At 40.9% G+C, this 13770-nt stretch overlaps 1 long non-coding RNA gene across 1 annotated transcript in view; it reads left to right on the top strand.

Annotated features, from left to right (window-relative positions):
• The window catches only part of LOC118763402, a 56745-nt gene extending 44906 nt beyond the window's left edge, over nucleotides 1-11839 (top strand). Inside the window, exons 3-4 of the long non-coding RNA XR_004999152.1 lie at nucleotides 8190-8326; nucleotides 11805-11839. This is a non-coding gene — a long non-coding RNA (uncharacterized LOC118763402). The remainder of the gene's footprint in view (nucleotides 1-8189; nucleotides 8327-11804) is intronic.
• Nucleotides 11840-13770: the final 1931 nt, after the last annotated feature.

The following is a 13770-nucleotide window of genomic DNA, read 5'->3' as shown; positions in this document are numbered from 1 at the left end:
TACTTAGACCAATTTAGTCACCGTTGCCGTTAAGCGTATGTCGGGTGGTACAACAGTGAGAACGCTGGGAAATAAATTAATGCTACCATTAACTCTTTTACTCTTTTACTTATTTCAGTCATGTGACTGTGACCATGCTGGAGCGCCGCCTTTAGTCGAGCAAATCGACCCCAGGACTTATTCTTTGTAAGCCTAGTACTTATTCTATCGGGGTCTTTTGCCGAACCGTTAAGTTAAGGGGACGTAAACGCACCCGCATCGGTTGTCAAGCGATGTGTTGGTCCCCCCCCCAACATCACTTGACAATCGATGCTGGTGTGTTTACGTCCCCGTAACTTAGCGGTTCGGCAAAGGGGGTCGCTAGAATAAGTTATAGGCTTACAGAGAATAAGTCCTGGGGTCGATTTGCTCGACTAAAGGCGGTGCTCCAGCATGGTCACAGTCACATGACTGAAATAAGTAAAAGAGTAAAAAAGTAAAGAGATACAATAAGAAATGAACACGTAATACAACGAGAAAAGTATTAAACGATAGGCTTCTTTCAGGGGCTATTGTAGAAGACACTAGCCAAAGGCGTCATCCAGTGGGACTGAACTCGGAACCATGCGATTGGGAAGCGAGCTTCTTACCACATGCTGCGCGCCTTCACAATTACAAAATTCTGTACCGTTAATTGTACATTTTATACTTTCAAGGGTTCGATAACATTAAGTTGCAATCAAGTAGTTGCGATCGATTCTCTTGCTCCAGCCTGGCCATATAGCAATGCTGGAAATTAGGATTAATCACTGCCCTTTAATTTGTTGTTTACAGTGCTGCTGCTGCTACGGCTGCTACTGCTGCTACTGCTGCTACTGCTGCTACTGCTGTGCGACAGTTGTGAATGGTGGAGATGATGATGATGATGATGATGACGATAGTGGTGGTGGTGGTGGTGCTGGTGGTGCTGGTGGTGCTGGTGGTGATGTTAGTGGTGTCACCTAGCAACAAAAATGACCCCGTTCAATAACAAATCTTTTGGGGGCAGAAACAATAGTAAGTCTCTTAAAGTATACTACCTCTCTCTCTCTCTCTCTCTCTCTCTCTACATCCTCCCCTTCCTTTATACATCCTTCTCCACATCCACTCCCTCTACTCCTCCACCTTTTTCCCCCTCATTCTTCCCCCTATCCACCCCTTCCCTTATGTATTATTACAACTTCATTCTTATCAGCGTTTCAAATTATCTACTACTACTACTACTACTACTACTACTACTACTACTACTACTACTACTACTACTACTATTACTACTACTACTACTACTGCAACTGCTGCTGCTGCTAGTCCAGTGGCGGCGGCAACTGTTGCCACTCTAACAACCTTTTTCTTTCTCTCTCTCTCTCTCTTTCAAAAACCGGGAACTGACTCCATTTACAAATTGTATATACTTAGACCAATTTAGTCACCGTTGCCGTTAAGCGTATGTCGGGTGGTACAACAGTGAGAACGCTGGGAAATAAATTAATGCTACCATTAACTCTTTTACTCTTTTACTTATTTCAGTCATGTGACTGTGACCATGCTGGAGCGCCGCCTTTAGTCGAGCAAATCGACCCCAGGACTTATTCTTTGTAAGCCTAGTACTTATTCTATCGGGGTCTTTTGCCGAACCGTTAAGTTAAGGGGACGTAAACGCACCCGCATCGGTTGTCAAGCGATGTGTTGGTCCCCCCCCCAACATCACTTGACAATCGATGCTGGTGTGTTTACGTCCCCGTAACTTAGCGGTTCGGCAAAGGGGGTCGCTAGAATAAGTTATAGGCTTACAGAGAATAAGTCCTGGGGTCGATTTGCTCGACTAAAGGCGGTGCTCCAGCATGGTCACAGTCACATGACTGAAATAAGTAAAAGAGTAAAAAAGTAAAGAGATACAATAAAGAAATGAACACGTAATACAACGAGAAAAGTATTAAACGATAGGCTTCTTTCAGGGGCTATTGTAGAAGACACTAGCCAAAGGCGTCATCCAGTGGGACTGAACTCGGAACCATGCGATTGGGAAGCGAGCTTCTTACCACATGCTGCGCGCCTTCACAATTACAAAATTCTGTACCGTTAATTGTACATTTTATACTTTCAAGGGTTCGATAACATTAAGTTGCAATCAAGTAGTTGCGATCGATTCTCTTGCTCCAGCCTGGCCATATAGCAATGCTGGAAATTAGGATTAATCACTGCCCTTTAATTTGTTGTTTACAGTGCTGCTGCTGCTACGGCTGCTACTGCTGCTACTGCTGCTGCTGTTGTGCGACAGTTGTGAATGGTGGAGATGATGATGATGATGATGACGATAGTGGTGGTGGTGGTGGTGGTGCTGGTGGTGCTGGTGGTGATGTTAGTGGTGTCACCTAGCAACAAAAATGACCCCGTTCAATAACAAATCTTTTGGGGGCAGAAACAATAGTAAGTCTCTTAAAGTATACTACCTCTCTCTCTCTCTCTCTCTCTCTCTCTACATCCTCCCCTTCCTTTATACATCCTTCTCCACATCCACTCCCTCTACTCCTCCACCTTTTTCCCCCTCATTCTTCCCCCTATCCACCCCTTCCCTTATGTATTATTACAACTTCATTCTTATCAGCGTTTCAAATTATCTACTACTACTACTACTACTACTACTACTACTACTACTACTACTACTACTACTATTACTACTACTACTACTACTGCAACTGCTGCTGCTGCTAGTCCAGTGGCGGCGGCAACTGTTGCCACTCTAACAACCTTTTTCTTTCTCTCTCTCTCCTCTTCCTACCACTCCTACTTCCCGGCAAGTCCCTATACCTTTTCCGCAATATATTTTTCTTATCATTATAATATCTTGTTTAATCTACCTAGAATCAAGTTTTGTGTCCGTAGTAACGCTATTTTATTATAAATCAGGATTATTGTTTTATCATTATTTGTATTTTTTTAAATTTTGCTCGCAGGTTGCTAGGTATTATTCGCTATATCTATCCGTTTATCTATTTTCCTACATGTGTGTATATGTACGTGTGTGCATGTATATATATATATATATATATATATATATATATATATATATATATATATATACATGTACACACACACATATATACTTATATAAAGGTACATGCGTACGAACATTCATATATGCATACATGCATAAATACATATATATATGTGTGTGTGTGTGTGTCTGTGTACATATATTGTAGTTTCAGGTGAGGTGTGGCCATGCTGGGGCACCGCCGTTTTGCTACGCTGTTACTACTAAGAGCTTCCTCTAATATGTGGGACTTGGTGAAGAATGGATTTTGATATCGCTACTCGTTTGCACCTCTTGCCGTGAGGTAGGTTCATCTGGGACTCTCGACAGGAAGAGGTCTAGTTTTGATTTTAAAACACCTACACCCATTTTGTGTAGGTTCCGCGTGCTCTTTGGGAGAATATTTAAAAGCTTTGGGCCCTTGAAACCCAGGCTGTTGCAGTAACTGGTCTTGAAGGGCGATGGCATTGCTAGGATCTTTGGTACTGTGCAGTGTCGACCCGTTCTGGCATTGGTGTGGCTTTCAATGCCAAAATTTGGCACAATTCCTTCCAGGATCTTCCAGATGTATATTACTGCATATCTCCTCCACCTTCGCTCCAGGGAGTAGAGTCTTAGCTGTTTCAGCCTTTCCCAGTAGCTGAGATGTTGCAATGAGACGGTCTTCTTTGTGAACCGTGTTGGATTGCGTCAAGGTGCGCTGTTAATTTTAAACTGCTGAGTGACCATAGCTGGGAGCAGTAATCCAGTCTGAGGACGAATGTCCTTCAGAGGACCATCATGGTTTCCTTTCCTCTAGTTCTGAATGTTCTAAAGATCCAGCCAGCCAGTCGTCTGCACCTTGTCGCCATCCTGGTAATGTCCACTTGCAAAGAGGTAACATCACTCATGTCGATACCCAGAACCCTCCCTTATTTAGGCTCTGGGATTGTAATTCCCTGTGGACCTGTCTACTTTGTAAGTTTCATATTCAGTTTTGGACGCTGATAGCACAGGGCTTGGAATTTTTCAGCATTAAACTGCATATTATTATCCTCAGCCCATCTGTAAATTGAGTCCAACTCCTGCTGCAGACGTGCGATATCTGTATTTTCTGTGAGACTTTCTTGTCTGCGTAGCTAGCAAAGGTGGTTATCCAGGCAGTTGAGGGCATATCATACATACATACATACATACATACATACATACATTACATACATACATACATACATACACATTAGTGTTAGACACTGTGTTGCCAGATTATGCCCAGGATATCACGTGGGCTTCTCAGATGGAAAGTGTTGAGTCGCCTCTCCCGTCTGGTATATCTGACTCGTCACACTGCCAGATGGCAGTGTACCGATGACACAGACGTTGTACACTGCTTTCTTAGTCTTTAGCATCAGCATGGGGTTTGTCCACACACGGGTTGTCAGGCAAGCAAGTGCCGTGGCTGCCTTCCCGATCTTCTTGTCAAGCACTGTACCGAGAGAAACTGTCGATGATGGTAGAGCCGAGGTAAGTGAACTGATGGACAACATGGAGTTGGTAGTCATCGATTTTGATGACCAGCGGTGCCTCTCTGTCCTCTCCCGAATCTTTTGTCTTCTTTAGGCTGAATGTCAATCCAAAGTCCCTGAGGCCTGAGAGAAGCGGTCCAGCAGTAACTAGAGTTCCTGCTGGGAGTGTGTCACACCCGCAGTATCATCGGCAAATAGCGTGTCTCTGATGAGGGTTTTGCGCGCCTTTGATCTCGATCTGAGGTGGGCGAAATTGAACAGTCTGCCGTCCTATCTGGTACGCAGGAAGATCCCTTCTATTGCAGTGCTGAATGCGTGGTTCAAAACAAGAGCAAAGAAAATCCAAAGAGTGTAGGTGCAAGGATGCAGCCTTGTTTGACGCCGCTTCAAACGTTGAACGGCTTTGAGATGCTCCCGTTAAACTGCACTGTCCCCTTTTTGTTGGTTTAGAAGAATTTGATCATGCTTTGCAGATTTCGTGGCAGCCAATCTTTGGGAGTATCTTGAAAAGGCTGCCTCTACTGACCAGATCAACTGCCTTGGTGAGGTCTACGAAAGCTGTGTTTCCTGAAGGGCAGCTATGTCCACCTTCAGTCTCATCAGTACAGTGTTAACCACGGCAGTTTTTCTGTAGTCGCTGCTGTTCAGCATGTTATCGAATAGGCCAGTCATCATTGTCAGCCATTCCAAGTTCTCAATTTTAGAGCTGGTCTCTTTTGTTGTTTTGCCGTTTTATCTGGTGTGAAGGTTACCATCTGCTGTTCTAACGAATCCTAACCCTCATTCTCCTAATGAGGAAAGCAAACTGTGACGGGACAGCACCCACTAACTGGGCGATACCCAGCTTAAAGCGGGCGATAGCTGCACAGTGAGCTCCGAAAATCTCTTCTACCGTCGGGAGCAACCCCTGGTGCTTTGCTTTACGCCAATGATTGAAGGTTTATCACCGCTAACTGCTATACCCCGTGCTGTGTCCACGCTGTTGGCGAAGCCGGAGTGTCCTCTCCGGTTGTAAGGTGCGGGTGTGTTGTTGAGTGATGTGTAGTGGAGTTCGGATACCAAACTGGGTGATGTGTTATGGGGGACAGGAGGTTGCACATGCAGCATGTTCCTTCTCTCTCCAACACTGCTGGGTTCAAAGGAACATCAGGTTTGCTACAGTTTGGCAGCAACCCTGTCGCACAAGCTATTGTCTAATACATATATATGTGTATTACTGTAATTTAAGTATTAAGAAATTGCTGTACAAATTATAGGAAGATTTAGAAGCTAACACTCCAGAACGCAAAAGCAAGCCAACTGTGGTGGGCAAACTACATTCTTTTGCGTACGGTAGTTAAGCAATGGTATTTTTACTTCTTGGGAATTTTTATCGATTTTTATCGATTTCATATGTGCATAATATATGTAATAATGTTTCAGAGAGAGAGAGAAAGAAAGAGAGAGAGAGAGAGAGAGAGAAAGAGAGAGAAAGGAGAGGCTCATACATGCATATATACATACATATATATATAAATACACACACACACAAACACATACACAAACACACAGACACACACACATGCACACACATACACAGACACAGGCTCACACGCAGACACACAAATACACACACACTCACACACACACTGAGGCACACATACACATACATGCATATATACATATATATTAGGTAGGTGCATAATTATTGCAGCTGTTTTCAACAAATTTTATTCAATAAAAACAATAACAATATTTAACAAAAACATCTTTAAATGCATTGTTCAATTAAATGGAGTCGCATGAAACGATCGTACTGCATTACCTCTGGATATCCTTTTTGCTTATTTTGATTATATATATATATTATATATATTATATATATATATATATATATATATATATATACATATATATATATAAGCAATAATAAATCTCTGAACGAGGTACAAACAATAGCTGCACGACAATGTGAAGTATATTTGCCACTTAAATGTGGCTAACCACTAAGAGTGGGTACTACTGTAGCTTGTAGCCCCAGGAGAACATCTTCTCCAGCTGGCTATTGACATATTTTCTGTCCCCTATTAGTACTTGCAAAGGGAAGCCATCCTTCTCATCGTCGACCTGGCGTGATACGCACGGACCCTGGTTTCTGAATATTTACCCGTCGTCAGCGCACGACAATCACCGGTCTTCGAGGCGAAGGGGTCCCAATGCAAATACATATATCCTTTTTCCTGTGACGAAATCACTGATCTCGAAAAAGTGTAAACAAGCAATAATAAATCTCTGAACGAGGTATAAACAGTAGCTGCACGACAATATGAAGTGTATTTGTCACTTAAATGTGGCTAACCACTAAGGGTAGATGCTACTGTAGCTCATAGCCCCAGGAGAACATATTCTCCAGCTGCATTGGGACCCCTTCGCATCGAAGACCGGTGATTGTCGTGCGCTGACGACGGGTAAATACCCAGAAACCCGGGTCCGTGTGTATCACGTCAGGTCGACGATGGGAAGGATGGCTTCCTTTTGCAAATACCGATAGGGCACAGAAAGTGTGTCAATAGCCAGCTGGAGAAGATGTTCACCTGGGGCTACAAGCTACAATAGCATCCACCCTTAGTGGATGAGTACAAAGTTTTAGCAACGACAGCTCATTGATAAACTAACAGTTTGAATAAGTCGCCACCGTCTATACTTTGAAACTGTATAAAAATTATAATGAATTTTTCTGTGTGCATTAAGGAGACAGGCTGGCAGAACGGTTAGCACGCCGGATAAAATGCTTAGTGGCATTTCGTCCGTTCTTATGTTCTGAGATGATCAAATTCTGTCGAGATTGACTGCGCCTCTCATCATCGAGATCGATGAAATGTGCTCTGGGGTCGATGTAATCGACTTACCCCTCCCCCACAAACTTGTAGGCCTTGTACTAAAGTTTGAAATCAAAGTCTATGCTTGTATGACTTTGTGTGTAGATAAACGTACGTACATACATACATATACATATATATATATATATATATATATATATATATATATATTATATATATATATATATATATATATAAATTAAGGATAAAAATTGATATTAGTCAATTAAAACCAGTGGTCTAGCACATTAAAAAGAATCCGAAGATTAAAATATTTATATATACCAATTAAGGACTGAACACGAAAAGGTGGACAGTCAACATGCTAGATATAGACGTCAAATCGCGATATAGACGAGATATAGACGAGAATGGCGATTTGACGTCTATATCTAGCATGTTGACTGTCCACCTTTTCGTGTTCAGTCCTTAATTGGTATATATATATATATGTATGTATGTATGTATATGCGGTGGAGTGGGAGTTATTTGTTTGTGTTTGTGAATATTTCTGTATTCAGGGTGGGTATTCAAAAGATTGACTACACCACTAACAATAAACCATGAGAACAGATTGTACAAAGAATTACTTGGTTTTTTTAAAGTAGTCTCCGTTGTTTGTTACATATTTCTCCGCCTGTTAACATATTTCCCACATTTTCTGCAAGAAAGTTTTTTAAAATGCTTCTTTAATTCATGCAATTCTTTTATAACTACAGACCGTGAAATTTTTTTATATGATTACAGTGTTCTTGTGTTTTAAATCATCTTTTTTAGAGCTACTTGAAAAAGGCTGTGCATCAACTTAGTTTTTGTACTCAGCTGTCCAAGTTGGAGGAGAATCATTGCCCAATTTGAGTGTAGTCACCACCCCAAACCAGATGCAAACAGAATATTTCAACCCCGCTCAGAAGGTATAAAAATGAATTTAGTAATATACTAGAAAGTAAGAAATACAAGATGTAGGACTTTAATATTCAGACTGACAGAGTAATAGAAGCTAGAAGGCCTGATTTAGAAGTAGTAGATAAAGAGAATAGAAAGTGCCAGATAATTAACTTTACAGTCCCAAATGATGAAAAAATCAATATGAGAGGTATAGAAAAAATAGCAAAATACCAGGACCTAGCCATTAAATTACAGAAACTATAATAAGTGTGGGTAAAATGTATCCCAGTAGATGTAAGTGTATTGGGAACTATCCCTAAAGAGCTGAACAGATGGACAGAGAATATAGGCAAGAAATAAAGTTTAGTACAGCTCCAGAAACCGGTGCTGTTAGGGACAGCTAGGATACTTAAGAGGGTTCTTAGCATCTAAAGTTACTTGTGAGAGCCCCATGTTAGGATTTTTTTCATTTCCAAGAGTCTAATATGCTGTGTGTATATGAAACTATTAATAATAATAATAATAATAATTAATAATAATAATAATAATAATAATAATAATATAATAATAATAATAATAATAATAATAATAATGATAATAATAATAATAATAATTTCATTGAGAAAGAAAACAAACTATGCTGGATCAAAGCATGCCCAGCTGACAACAAGGAATAAAGAAAATCGAAAGATATGACAGGTTAGCTTGGGAAGTTAAACAGGTGTGATCGATGAAAAAGGTAGCAGTAGTACTAATAATTGTCAGAGCCCTGGGAACAAGGAGTAAGAATCTCGAGAAGTACGTGGAACAAATAGGGGCTACAGTAAGGGTGGAGCACTTGCAGAAAACAGCACTGCTTGAAACCGCTCGATTACTCCGGAAGGTGCTCGAAAAATAAGAGGTATTACCTTAGTTCACTGGCAGTGAACAGCTGACACTGTAGTACACCTCCAGCGTTAGAAGCTGTGCAAAGGCAATAATAATAATAAATGCTCTGATGCAGTACCAAGCAGTGGCTCTCAGTGCCCTCATGCAGTACCAGGCACTAGCTCTCATAACTTTTGATCTTAACTGATTGGAAGTGTTATCACGTACATGCTTTGTATTTGTATAAAAGATGGGTTACAGGAACTATTCTGCTCTGTACCACAGATTTGCTTTTCAGTTGCGGGACTTTAACTATTTGAGCATGTTCCTTAATGGCTGACCATATGAGCATCTCTGATCACGAGCAGAAGTAGTGGGGGAGCATTATCGCTATATGTTAAAAAGAATTCTTTAGGGTTTGAATAATTCACGTCTAGAAACATGCGTATTTCATTCAACATTCTTAAACAAACCGATAGTATCATTGGGATATATTGATGTATTTTGTGTAAAATTATACACTGATAGCAATTATGCAATTGATAACTGATAGAGTATTGACAAGTGTTTTGCATTTGAAAAACGAATATCATCCAAGGGATGAGAGAAATTCATATTTCTTACTATGAGGCATGGTAATTTAAAAAGAACTTCTAATAAAAATATTTCGAGAATTTCCTCGCGCTCCCTAAATGTTAGTCGAACGTTGGTTACGACGACGAGGGTTCCAGTTGATCCGATCAACGGAACAGCCTGCTCGTGAAATTAACGTGCAAGTGGCTAAGCACTTCACAGACACGTTTACCCTTGACGTAGTTCTTGGGGAGATTCAGCGCGACACAGAGTGTGGCAAGGCTGGCCCTTTGAAATACAGAAACAGGAAGAAAGACTGAGAGAAAGTTGTGGTAAAAGAAATCAGCGGGATTCGCCACCACCCCTGCCGGAGCTTCGTAGAGCTTTAGATGTTTTTGCTCAATAAACACTCACAATACCCGGTTTGCGAATCGAAACCGCGATCTTACGACCGCGAGTCCGCTGCCCTAACCACTGGGCCATTGTGCCTCCATCGAAGTGTAAGTACTTCAGGGTTGTATTCACGACTGACGAGTATCGGGTGGCTGGATTGAGAGCTTGAGTTACAGGTGCTGGCATAGATATAAGTCAGTTCTAACATTTGACCTTCAGATGAGGAAAGGTTGGAAAAATGCCAAAATTGCTATTTCACATTGATTTTCCTGCCTATTCTTACCTATGGTCGCGAATGTTGAGTAACGACCGAAAGATTACGAATCCGGATACAAGCGGCCGAAATAAGTGAGAGCCTCCAACGGGTTTCGGTATCATCCAACAGCTCCAAACAGGCACAACACTGGATTCAGAAAAAAAACATAGAGGGGACAAACAAGGACAGACATAGGTATTAAGTCGATTACATCGACCCCAGTGTGTAACTGGTACTTAATTTATCGACCCCGAAAGGATGAAAAGCAAAGTCGACCTCGGCGAAATTTGAACTCAGAACATAACAGCAGACGAAATACGGCTACGCATTTCGCCCGGCGTGCTAACATTTCTGCCAGGTTGCCGCTTTACAGATAAAGATGTATAGCTTTCAAGAAACTCCGATGTCAACCCAATGGATTTTTCTGTTTGGTCTATTTTGAAGACGAGGGTTTTGAGCACTCCTCATGCTTCACTCGATGCTCTGAAGGCAAAACTACGCCAGGAATGAGCTTCGATTCCACAAGAACAACTGCGTGCCGTGTGTGAAGTCTTACTAAAACTCCCAATCAACTACACATTAAGTGAATACCTCCAGTGAAACTGTAATGAGTCGTTGAAATTAGACAAGTTTTTCTGTAGTTCATTCTGCAGAGAAAATCATTTGGTTTAACTACGGGGTTGATTTACTCAACTCAGTTGAATTTATGTTTAGGGAACGAAATAAGAAATAAGCATGTATACTCTTTTACTCTTTTACTCTTTTACTCTTTTACTTGTTTCAGTCATTTGACCGCGGCCATGCTGGAGCACCGCCTTTAGTCGAGGAAATCGACCCCGAGACTTATTCTTTGTAAGCCCAGTACTTATCCTATCGAGCTCTTTTTGCCGAACCGCTAAGTGACGGGGAAATGTATGTATATTTACAAAATATTCACACTCACACACACGCATTGTTTCAATATTTTAGTTGATTAATAGTGGCTGTCAACGAGTGTGTTGATATGCAAATGAGCAAATGTAGCACTTTTAACTCATTTGCATTTTTTACATATGTAAGCTACTCTTCTGCTTTGTCTGTGCGCGTGTGCGTAAGATTGTTTCTCTGCAGTCGATTCGTCGAGGGGAGTTCTCCAGTTTTACTATAAGGCTCTTTTTATACACACAAAATCCCTCGCACGCGCATAAAAGTCTATGTGTGCGTAAGTTATATATATATATATTACTCCCTCCAGCGTCGCCGTGAGCGGTACATCATTTGTACGATGTGGAAAATATACCGCCAACTTTGCCCAAACGACCTAAACATTAGCTTCAAGGTTCATCCAAGACTTGGACCACGAGCTATACGTCCACTGCCAAATTCAAGATCACAACATACATGTACACTGCAACATAATTTCTTTTCCTCAACAGGCCCTGCCCTATTTAACATTGTCCCGAGGGAGATCAAAGAGGAAAAGGATCCCATCAACTTTAAACAGAGTCTGGATAGATTCCTTCAAAGAATACCAGATAAGCCACCCATAATTGGATACAACTCACCCAACAAGAACTCACTACTTGAACAAAACTGGATACAACTCACCCAACAAGAACTCACTACTTGAACAAAACTTGACTTAAACAGGATTCGAATAATCCTATCAGGTGGTGCTATTAAGTTAGACATGGCCTGGACCAATCTCTGGTCGAAACATATCTAAGTTTTATCTAAGTTTTTAAATATATACATATATATCTGTAAAATAATATGTGACAACAATTCAGTAGCCAAGATAAAACTCTGAGTTTCGGATGCCGAGGTGGAAATCCACACCACCATCTCTTCGGTTATCCGCCTCCGAAACTCAGAGTTTTATCTTGGCCACTAAATAATTGTCACATATTATTTTACAGATAAATTCCTCTATTTACATAATATTCAGGTCTCTTTCTTTTGTTTTCAAACCGTTTTTACCAATATATATATATATATATATACATATATATATATGTTTGTATTTATGTATTTATATGCGGTCTGATCAATAAGTTACCATACTGTTGCCATAATAACGAAGCTAAAGTACGCAGAATAGAGCCGCTTTGCAAAGATTGACCTTGAACTCTACTGTGCATGCGCAATACGTTTTAACGATCTGGCTCACCTCCGCTGTCTACAGCAGTGCTTGGAAGGAAGTTGTATAGCGTGTGATCGTTGCATTGACCATGACAAAGATATTTGTCATGGCGAAACCGACTCAGAGGCCTACGCAAAGTTGCAGAAAGTCTACGAGTGGTTCTCACGTTTCCAAGATGGCCGAAAAAATGTCGATATTGACGAACTTTCTGGGAGACCAGCAACCAGCAGAACTGAGAAAAACATCGGAGATGTGCGTGCAGCTGTGAGAGGAAATCGTAGAATCACCATCCGTGAGTTATCAGAAAACGTGCAGATTAGTTACATTTCAGTCCATTATCACTAAAGATTTGTATATGAGATGCCTGTCTGCCAAGTTTGTGTCAAAATTGCTTTCAGCTGACCAAAAAGACAATTGGGTTTCAGTTGCACAAGATGTCCTTGATTGTGTTGAGAATGATGAAAACCTTTTGAAAATTTGCGTAGGCTTCTGAACAGGTATAACCAAACTTTTGGCAAAATTTGATGCAGACTCTCTGCTCAACTTTCTCTGTCATTTTCGGTGCGACGATCACACGCTACGCACCTTCCTTCAAAGCACTGCTGTAAAATGCGGATTTGAGCCAGAACATTAAAACTTAGTGAGCCTGCACATCAAAGTTTAAGGTCAATCTGTGCGAAGCGGTTTTACTCTGCGTGCTCTAGCTTCGTTACTATGACAACAGACTGGATACCTATTGATCAGACAACGTGTGTGTGAGTATGCGTGCGTGCATGTGTGTGTGTGTGTGTGTATTACGTGTAGGTGTACACATCCTGAAGTACACATAGACACATAGACACACGCAATTATATACATGCAGTTAGTCTGTTCCAGAAGAAAAAATAATAAAATCGTTTGGATGCATGACTAAGTGTGAATACATTTTATTGTTTTCTATATTTAACTTTATTTCAAAGTACTTATTGACATTCGGTATCAAAAAGTTACTTGATTCTATGTAGGACAATTATCAATTTATGTATTTTTTATGAATTCATTTATTTATTTATTTCCATCATAAACAGCTCCCGCAGCAATAGTAGCAGCATTACAGCGGTATGGGTGCTGCTTCTTCATTTTCGTTACTTGCCATACACCCCGGCGTTGCCCAGGTGTTATGACCTACACCCACATTGTATTATTTGTTCCTTTCTTATGGGCAGAATCGGCACACGTGGAGTATGAAGCAAACAACTCTTTTTTATAAACATGTTTTC

The sequence above is a fragment of the Octopus sinensis genome, linkage group LG5, assembly GCF_006345805.1.
Source record: "Octopus sinensis linkage group LG5, ASM634580v1, whole genome shotgun sequence".
Lineage (NCBI taxonomy): Eukaryota > Metazoa > Mollusca > Cephalopoda > Octopoda > Octopodidae > Octopus > Octopus sinensis.
The sequence above is the reverse complement of the archived record's forward strand: the minus strand, read 5'-3'. Positions and strand labels throughout refer to the sequence as shown.